Consider the following 10,266-nt stretch of genomic DNA (forward strand, 5'->3'; position numbering starts at 1 on the left):
AAGGTCCAGTTCCAACACTCGCATGCCCATTGTAGGTGCTTTCGACAGTGGGCAGGGGTCATCGTGGGCACTCTGACTGGTCTGCAGCAGGGTGCGATGCACTGTGTTGTAACACATTCCTTCCGTAACCATCATTACAATTTTCTGTGACTTGTGTCACAGTAGACCTTCTGTCTTTCAGCCTTGGGCGCCCAACTCCTGTCGCCGATTTGTGGTTTGTCCCTCCTCGGACCACTTTCTGTAGGTACTCACCACTGCTGATCAGGAGCACCCCACAAGCTTTGCTGTTTCAGAGATCTCTGACCCAGTCATCTGGCCATAACAATTTGGCCCTTGTCAAAGTCGCTCAGGTCTTTACTCCTGCCCATTTATCCTGCATTCAACATGTTGACTACGAGAACTAACTGTTCGCTTACCATCTAATCTACCCAGACCTTGACATGTGGCCTTGTTAGGAGATGATCAACGTCATTTGCTTCACCTGTGAGCGGTCATAATGTTTTGGCTCATGTTTTGGTATGTTGTAAAAGTCTGGTTAAATAGTTAAAAAGAATTCTTAAATAGTCAAAAATTCACCCAACATCTTTGGAAATATCCAGACAATATAAAAAAACACATTAGGAAAATATATTTTATTAGGTTAATGTTTCATTTTCAGTACAGGGTTTTATCAATATCATTCAGCCCATTAAGTTCTGAATTTGACACCTAGAATGTAAGCTATCAATATCCATTCAAAAGAGGGTCCACACGTGATACACAACAACTTGACAGGAGCTTGAGGGGACCCGATGGGGACTCTGTAGGGTTGAGGTGGGTTTCAGAATAAATAAGCCCTTTTTAGTGTTGTCTGAAGACTGAGGTAAAGGACATGGAATTAGCAAAGCTCACAAGAAATACACCAGCGATGAGCATGCAGGTCTAGCTTTTGTTTTATCATTCAAATGCCCTTAACAAATTCAGAAAGGCTCTTAGAAGAAGTAAAATTCAGTTCACATGTAAGTCCTTCCATTTCAACATGAAAGTGGTTCCCAATCCAACAAATACAAATCTCAACGGCCTACTTAACATGTCAATTATAAACTGTCTCAGAGCATTGATAGACTTACCATGTATATTTAAATGATAATATGTTAGGAGCTGGCGACTGCTTTAAGATTCTTGTGCGCTAACGTGCAAAGAATCTCAGCCAGGTCTCTTTGAAACTGACATTGTGAAAAAGCGCAATCAAGGGCTAATCTGAGTTAAAGACACATTCTTGATATGCTAAGAATCAGGAAGATTCAGTTCTATAGCATAATTGTTTAGAGTAGGCCTGCTTAATCTAATTTGAAATAAAAAAAAATGCATGACTAAAATGCATACAAAATAAAGGAACCCATTAATGTCAGTTTCTCTTTCTTTTTAAAAAATAAATGAGAAGTAGAAGGTAAACTCAATGAACTTGACAGATGAGCTAACTAGTTTGATGTACTTTACACAAGGTGGGTTGCTCTAAGAATGTAGTCTGAATTTTCTGTTAAAGACCTTTCAAAATGTTGCAGATCTATGAATAATAATAATAAAATGAAAAGGCTAATTTTCAGAAGTATTCAAACAGGTTAATCAGTCAAGTTATTTTTTTTTAGGGCCAGCATTAGTAGTGATTACAGCTGCAAAGCTTCTTGCACAGTTTGGCTTGGACAGATTCTCCAGTTCTTTCAGCAGATCCTTTCAAGTTCTATGAGCAATCAGTTGACTGCAATCTTCTTGCCAAATACTTTCAAATCTGCAGAATTCAAATTTGCAGGTTTCAAATCTTTTTATTTCAACATCTGTTTAGTTCAAATCTGAAATGTAGACTTTTAACCAAAACTCTTCTCCAAACATTGTTTGCATTGGACAAAATGAGTCCAAATTATGTTTAGTCTTTAGCCTTATCAGACTCTCAGGGCACTAGTTTCATGACTGTGCTAAGCGCAGCATAAAAACGCACAACAACCATGCCCAATGTCTTAACTCGTTTTCGTGAGAGTGCTAATTCTAAGCGCAATTTTCGTGCCAGCGCAAAGTGCAAGTGGCCATGGGTGGGAGTGTTTGCGCTATCTTTGTGTGTATGTGCGCAATCTGAGGGTGTATTGTATGTAAACGAAGTGGTGCAAAGCGCAATTTGCTATGTTTCAGTAGCACATCTGTTCTCAGCGCAAAGTCTAAACTCAGTTCTTGCATTTGCAGTTTGGAGATTCCACCAGCAGGTGGTAATATCATGTTGAAACTAAAAATATAGTGGACCATCAAATTATGTCTCTGACAATCACTGTTGTAGCCGTTTTATGCAACAAAAATGTATGAGATTCGTGTCCTCCGTGCCTAGTAGATGCCGATATGCACAAAGACTGTAAATTGCTAAAAACAAAAGAAGAAAGTGAAAGTGGAGATTGACAGTAAAAATGACTTAAATATTGATCTGTTTCTCACCCACACTTATCATATCACTTCTGAAGACATGGATTTAACCACTGGAGTTGTATGAATTACTTTTGTGCTGCCTTTATGTCTTTTTGGGGCTTCAAAGTTTTGGACGCTGTTCACTTGCATTGTAAGGACCAACAGTGTGGAGAAATTCTTCTAAAACTCTTTGTGTTCAGCAGAAGAAAGTCATCCACATCTGGGATGGAATGAGGGTAGAAAATGAGAGAATTTTATTTACAGTATTTGGTGAACTATCTTTTTATGCTTAAATGAATAGTTTGACCCAAAAAATGTAATTCTAATTATTTATTCACCCCATGTCATTGCAAGCCTGTATGCTGCTATTCTTTCCGTTGAACACAAACAGAAATGTTTTAAAGAATCTTCACACAGCTCTTTTCCATACAACAACAGTTGCCTTACATACTTGCCTAGTATACTTCTAAAACCATACAATAACTTTGTGTGAGGAGCTGACCAAATTTTCATTACATTGACTGAAATTGTTACCCTCTGCTGCAGCTCTGAAATGTCATTCTCTATATTCAAACTGGTGCATCACATTCATTTTTGACACATGCCAGAACCAATGGGGTTTTGGCATCATAAGGCTTCAGAAGACTTTATACACTAAGACAAATAGCACACAAGTTGTATGGACTACTTTAATGGAGTGTTTTGTCATTTTTGGAGCTTTACAGCTGTGGTTACTATATGAACTATCATTGTTTGGAAAAGAAATGAGTGAAGTTTTTTTTTCTTCTTCTTTTTTTTTCTTCTCCTTTTTGTGTTCCATGGAGAAAATAATAGCATACGGGGTTGAAAAGACATGAGATGCGTAAATAATTAAACAGAATTTTCATTTTTGGGTGAACTATCCCTTTAAATACAACTACACAGTATTCATATGACAATAATGTTTTTGCAGATAGTAACAGTAAGTTTGTCAACATGGATTTTCTTTGCTCCCTACCTTCTGTTACATGAATGCAGGAATCCTGAAAAGTCTGTATCAGACCATCTCACATGACCCTGAAGTGAGACTGGCTCACCTTTCTCAGAGCATTCCAGTACAAATGAGCTTTATTCTCATTTAGGTCTTGTTTATTTATAAGATGATCTATGGAGTAATAAGTATATAAATCTGCACACTTGTGCACAAATACATGTTTATAAATAATTATATTGTTGTATTTTTGCATTGATCGGTGCATTTATATATTTGGTTGAATATCTCCGTGCATATTTATTTTTTTATTTTTTATGCACAAATATGTGGATATACAGTATTTATTATTTATGTATGTATTTGTTTATTTATTTATTCTTTTTTGTAGGTTTTGTCCTCCATAATGATAGTGGATACATCAATTCATGACTCTTCTTTATGTGGTCATGAATATTCCTATAATCCCCCGGTGTCATTTCAAATGCTTTCATTTGTTTCCAGGCTGTATGAGATCCCAGACGCTTTTTGCCTCAGCCCAGCTATTCATACCCTTGTCCCCTGTTCTCTACATAAAATCCCTCACACTCCTGGTTGTGGCCTTTTAAGCTCCCATATGCACAGGCACACAGTGGCCAGTAAAGCCTATAATTGATCTCTAATTGAAGTCTGAAACAGTGTAAGGAGCCCCACTGCATTATGGCTCTGATACAGAGTGAATGGGGTGATCACTGTACGGTCACACAGCATGTTAGCGGTGTTAACCTAATTATTTAAATCTGTGTTATAACTGTTCATTGACTCATTTTCAGGAAACAAAAAATATTAAACTTGGTTACATTACTTGATCGATTTAACTCTGTTTAGTATAAAATTATTAAAATAATTAAAATATGTTTAAAAACAACACTTGTCTTATTTTAAATGCTTGTTTTTCATAAGAATATCTGCCATTTTGCATGTCCCCATTCATGGATTAAAGGTGCATTCAGTAATTTTTCCTCAGCAAAACAGTTTTACTGAAGTTTTACAGAATACAATGTGAAAAGCAAGACGTATTGTTATTTTTTTGTTGTTTTAATTTTTTTTATCCCCTTTTCTCCCCAATTTAGAATGCCCAATTCCCACTACTTAGTAGGTCCTCGTGGTGGTGCGGTTACTCACCTCAATCCGGGTGGTGGAGGACATGTCTCAGTTGCCTCTGCTTCTGAGACAGTCAATCCGCACATCTAATCACGTGGCTCACTGTGCATGACACCGCAGAGACTCACAGCATGTGGAGGCTCATGCTTCTCTCCGCGATCCACGCACAACTTACCATGCGGCCCATTGAGAGCGAGAACCAATTAATCGCGACCATGAGGAGGTTACCCCATGTGACTCTACCCTCCCTAGCAACCGGGCCAATTTGGTTGCTTAGGAGACCTGGCTGGAGTCACTCAGCACACCCTGGATTCGAACTCACGACTTCAGGGGTGGTAGTCAGCGTCAATACTCGCTGAGCTACCCAGGCCTCCCAGCAGGACGCATTGTTGACAAATGGCATGAGTGACAGACGGAATGGGAGAAGGCTCAAGTGGACTGACTAGTTTGAATAATCTTTGTTTGATGTCAGAAAACATCACTGCATCTAAATAGTGTGAATAGAAATATGTGATATATGATACAGTATATCCCACAAAACACGTTGCATGTGGCAAAAGCTGATTTTGGACCCTGCATTGAAATTAGATTAATTTAAGCTTGAATAAAATGTTACTTCATTTTTATCACTCTCTTCTTTCTCCTCTGAAGACCCTGACATGAATGAACCCTGCTGTGGACTCTGACAGTGGACCTTCTTGGACTGTGCTCTTTTATTTGCCCTTTTCCCAGTATTGTTGGTACGACATGGGGCGTAAGATGTTTCCTGCCACCCTTAAGAAGAATTGTAGATGTTTTTAAAAAGTGGTTATTATCATTGAAATGGGTGATAGTATAAAACAGTGTGTTTTTTAATATTGTAATGGGTGATAGTATGAGTGAAATACTTTTGTTATTAACTTTTGATTTGTTCTTAAAATTCTACTCGCAGACCACATATCCTCCATTCAGAAGTTTTCCTCTCTATGTTTTCAGAGAGAGGTCTGCATATCTGATGTTGTGCAACCACACTTGTCTCCTTTAATAAAGACATGCATAAGAGTTGATGGGATTTGCTGTGGATCTTTGTGTTTGTAAACCAGTGTATAATCAGTGGAAAATACTTGACTGTTCATTTTTGACTGAAGATGGTAGATGTTGATATATTTCTACATCTCCTACAGGTTAAGTTTCACCAATGGGACATAATGCACGTTCCTCCCTGCTTAAAATGAAATACCTTTTTTTAACACTGTCAATGTCACTAGGAGGAAACAACTTTCTGTCAGTGGCTAATAGCTATTTTGAGTTCTTTAATCTTTCTAAGATTGTGCAAGTCACTGCAAAACAATAATAAAAATTTTACAATAGGACTTTACATTTTTTTATCCTGTGAAAATCTGAATAGGGACAGACCCCTCTGGACTGGTTCTTGCAGTTAAAGCATGCTTATCAGAATGAGTAAGCCAATCAGCAGCACCTTCAGGTAGAAAGTTCACTTATCTATCCATGTGTGACTTGCCGTAGCTAAAATGATTAACTTTACAGTAAGCATCGAAAACCTCCAGGGATTTCACAAAGTTCATTTCAGAGGAAAGATGGAATTATTTAAAAAAAAAAAATCCTTTGCACTCAGAAAGAAAAGAACTTTTAGGTGAAATCAACTTAAGTGTCTCACTTACAGTTGACTGCATATGGACCTACAGTAGTCAAGATAGACAGCATGTTCATGACTGAAAACAAGGCTGTAATGTAAAGTCTGTTCAATAGGTTCTACATTTTAATATCTTTGTGTTGATCGTTACACTTAACATATTGTACATCATGCCAAAAGTAATCCAGTTGACAAAAAAAATAAAAAATCTTGTCATACTTGTCACACTTAAACATGATTTAGATAGTTAAGATTTAGATAAGATAATAGATAACTCACTGATCAGTTCAACAGACTGTTTTTCTATCCCTCACTGAAGCTGTCAATTGCAAAAGAGTGTGATACTGTACTGCCTCTTTAACTGTTGTGCTTTATGTCGAACGTCACATGACCAAACCGGAAAACTGGTCTCATCACATCCGCTGTGCCTGTGTCATTTGCCTGGAAAGACTACTCTCTCTCGGCAGCCACACCAAGTGTTTCTGGGAGAGAACATGGGAGGATGGATTAACTGAAGAGGAAAAGATGGATGTTGAATTGTTGCTTCAGTGCCACGATTATGATGCAAAACCAGAACCATCATCTATGGATACAGCATGTGAGAAAATAGAGGCCCAGCAGCTGTGAAAGCAGCTGGAAGAGGTTACACTGAAGCAGTCATTTGGCTTGGAGAGGTTTTTAGCATCGGATAATTCCTTAAATTTATATAGCACTTTTCTAAGCACTCGAAGCGCATTACATAGTAAAGGGGGAATCTCATCATCCACCACCAGTGTGAAGCATCCACCTGGATGATGCAACAGCAGCCATAGTGTGCCAGAATGCCCACCACAAATATAGCCAATTCAGGGATGGAGATTTTTAGGTGGCCACAATAGATACAGGTGCATCTCAATAAATTAGAATATCGTGGAAAAGTTCATTTATTTCAGTAATTCAACTCAAATTGTGAAACTCGTGTATTAAATAAATTCAGTGCACACAGACTGAAGTAGTTTAAGTCTTTGGTTCTTTTAATTGTGATGATTTTGGCTCACATTTAACAAAAACCCACCAATTCACTATCTCAAAAAATTAGAATATGGTGACATGCCAATCAGGTAATCAACTCAAAACACCTGCAAAGGTTTCCTGAGCCTTCAAAATGGTCTCTCAGTTTGGTTCACTAGGCTACACAATCATGGGGAAGACTGCTGATCTGACAGTTGTCCAGAAGACAATCATTGACACCCTTCACAAGGAGGGTAAGCCACAAACATTCATTGCCAAAGAAGCTGGCTGTTCACAGAGTGCTGTATCCAAGCATGTTAACAGAAAGTTGAGTGGAAGGAAAAAGTGTGGAAGAAAAAGATGCACAACCAACCAAGAGAACCGCAGCCTTATGAGGATTGTCAAGCAAAATCGATTCAAGAATTTGGGTGAACTGCACAAGGAATGGACTGAGGCTGGGGTCAAGGCATCAAGAGCCACCACACACAGACGTGTCAAGGAATTTGGCTACAGTTGTCGTATTCCTCTTGTTAAGCCACTCCTGAACCACAGACAACGTCAGCGGCGTCTTACCTGGGCTAAGGAGAAGAAGAACTGGACTGTTGCCCAGTGGTCCAAAGTCCTCTTTTCAGATGAGAGCAAGTTTTCATTTGGAAACCAAGGTCCTAGAGTCTGGAGGAAGGGTGGAGAAGCTCATAGCCCAAGTTGCTTGAAGTCCAGTGTTAAGTGTCCACAGTCTGTGATGATTTGGGGTGCAATGTCATCTGCTGGTGTTGGTCCATTGTGTTTTTTGAAAACCAAAGTCACTGCACCCATTTACCAAGAAATTTTGGAGCACTTCATGCTTCCTTCTGCTGACCAGCTTTTTAAAGATGCTGCTTTCATTTTCCAGCAGGATTTGGCACCTGCCCACACTGCCAAAAGCACCAAAAGTTGGTTAAATGACCATGGTGTTGGTGTGCTTGACTGGCCAGCAAACTCACCAGACCTGAACCCCATAGAGAATCTATGGGGTATTGTCAAGAGGAAAATGAGAAACAAGAGACCAAAAAATGCAGATGAGCTGAAGGCCACTGTCAAAGAAACTTGGGCTTCCATACCACCTCAGCAGTGCCACAAACTGATCACCTCCATGCCACGCCGAATTGAGGCAGTAATTAAAGCAAAAGGAGCCCCTACCAAGTATTGAGTACATATACAGTAAATGAACATACTTTCCAGAAGGCCAACAATTCACTAAAAATGTTTTTTTTATTGGTCTTATGATGTATTCTAATTTTTTGAGATAGTGAATTGGTGGGTTTTTGTTAAATGTGAGCCAAAATCATCACAATTAAAAGAACCAAAGACTTAAACTACTTCAGTCTGTGTGCATTGAATTTATTTAATACACAAGTTTCACAATTTGAGTTGAATTACTGAAATAAATGAACTTTTCCACGACATTCTAATTTATTGAGATGCACCTGTAAGGGCCAATGGGGGGGAATTTTGTACAAGAAGTACCCTGGAATTTTTAATGACCACAGAGAGTCAGGACCTTGGTTTAACATCTCATCCAATAGATGGTGCTTTTTTAAGGTATAGAGTCCCTGTCACAGTACTGAGGCATAAGGACCCACACAGACCACAGGGTGAGCACCCCTTGCTGGCCTCCCTAATACCTCTTCAAGCAGCAACCTTAGTTTTTCCCAGGGGGTCTCCCATCCAGGTACTGGCCAGGCTCAACCCTGCTTAGCTTTAGTGGGCAACTAGGCAAGAGCTGCAGGGTGATATGGCTGCTGACAAATGATGATGACATCAGATTCTATGCCAGGTACATATTATATCATATGATATTCAGCTTGCACACCCCTGTGGTTATGACTTTGTTGCAGACCTAGATTGTGTTCATATTCATTCATTCATTCATTAACCTTTATTTATACTTGGTGACCAATGAGACCAACTCTTTTATGTGGGCACCCTGTGACCACAAGACCATATTAAAGTAAATGAATAAAAGCAAGAAAAGATTGACATTAACACATAGAGCTATAAATACAAAATAAACAGGCAACCATAAAAAATATTCAAGTTATTAAAATAAGAACATGGGGCAAAACATGATTCAAATCTCTACTCAGTCATTGCTGGTGTAGGTACAGTTTATGGTGGACTCAACTTTAAAACCGGGTAATTAAATTTCAGATTATGCTGCAATTAAAAAACTAACAGGAGCAAAATATTTAGGCCAGTGTATTGCCACTGTACTGCCACTGCCTCCTGGCAAGATCTACCAGGGCAAACATCAATAATGGGTTATGTTTTGATTTAAAGGTAATAATAATTTTCTTTCAATCTTGTAGATTTGCCAGCTACCACTATCTACAGGCATCTTGGAGACAGATTGAACCTGCAACGAGGAGAATCGTGCGTGTTCGTACACTGTCATCCACTTCTAGCACAACAGCAGCTCCTGACAAGGCCGCTGATCCACCTTGTCGACCAGTAGGCATAGTTCATACTACATCATTTTGTTTTTAAAAGCAGCTTGCTGATAAATCAGCAAGAGAACACTATTATCTTATTCAATCTAATTAAAAACACATACATACATTTATGATGACCAGGCAATGATTATCATTATTACCACTAAGACTTGTCCCCCGTATATTTGTGTCCCATATTAAAGCATAAAAATTTCTGACGGTGAGACAAGGACCCGCGTCCTGTGATGAAACGCTCAAAATGCTCAAGTATCCCGTATTCACGTGACATTCAATACTGCGATGGATTACTGCATCTTAGCGCATCTCTTTGGGTAAGTTAAGCCAATGTCTGTATTATTATAAGAGGTTTGCAGTGCTTTGTGTGCCCTGTAACATATAAATTACATATGGGTGTGTTTCATTCAGAAGTGATTATCTCTATGCCCTGTTTACCTTCCACTGTGAGAGTTTTATAGTGCTGAAATGTGTAATAAAACAGGCTGAACTCACTTTTGAAATCATTTTTATTGAAAATTCTGTTTGTGAAGATCCTACTGCATGATCATCATTATTGCATTCAATTCGAAGTGCCTTATGAAGGCATTAATTATGCCATTGTTCTGTCGAAGTCT

At 38.7% G+C, this 10,266-nt stretch overlaps 1 long non-coding RNA gene across 1 annotated transcript; it reads left to right on the forward strand.

Annotated features, from left to right (window-relative positions):
- The first annotated feature begins 8,649 nt into the window (after positions 1–8,649).
- On the forward strand, positions 8,650–9,925 carry LOC127441983 (uncharacterized). The gene is made up of 3 exons (XR_007897418.1): positions 8,650–8,979; positions 9,512–9,653; positions 9,838–9,925. It is a non-coding gene; the product is annotated as an uncharacterized LOC127441983 (long non-coding RNA).
- Positions 9,926–10,266: the final 341 nt, after the last annotated feature.

The sequence above is a fragment of the Myxocyprinus asiaticus genome, chromosome 6 (genome assembly GCF_019703515.2).
Source record: "Myxocyprinus asiaticus isolate MX2 ecotype Aquarium Trade chromosome 6, UBuf_Myxa_2, whole genome shotgun sequence".
NCBI classification, from domain to species: domain Eukaryota; kingdom Metazoa; phylum Chordata; class Actinopteri; order Cypriniformes; family Catostomidae; genus Myxocyprinus; species Myxocyprinus asiaticus.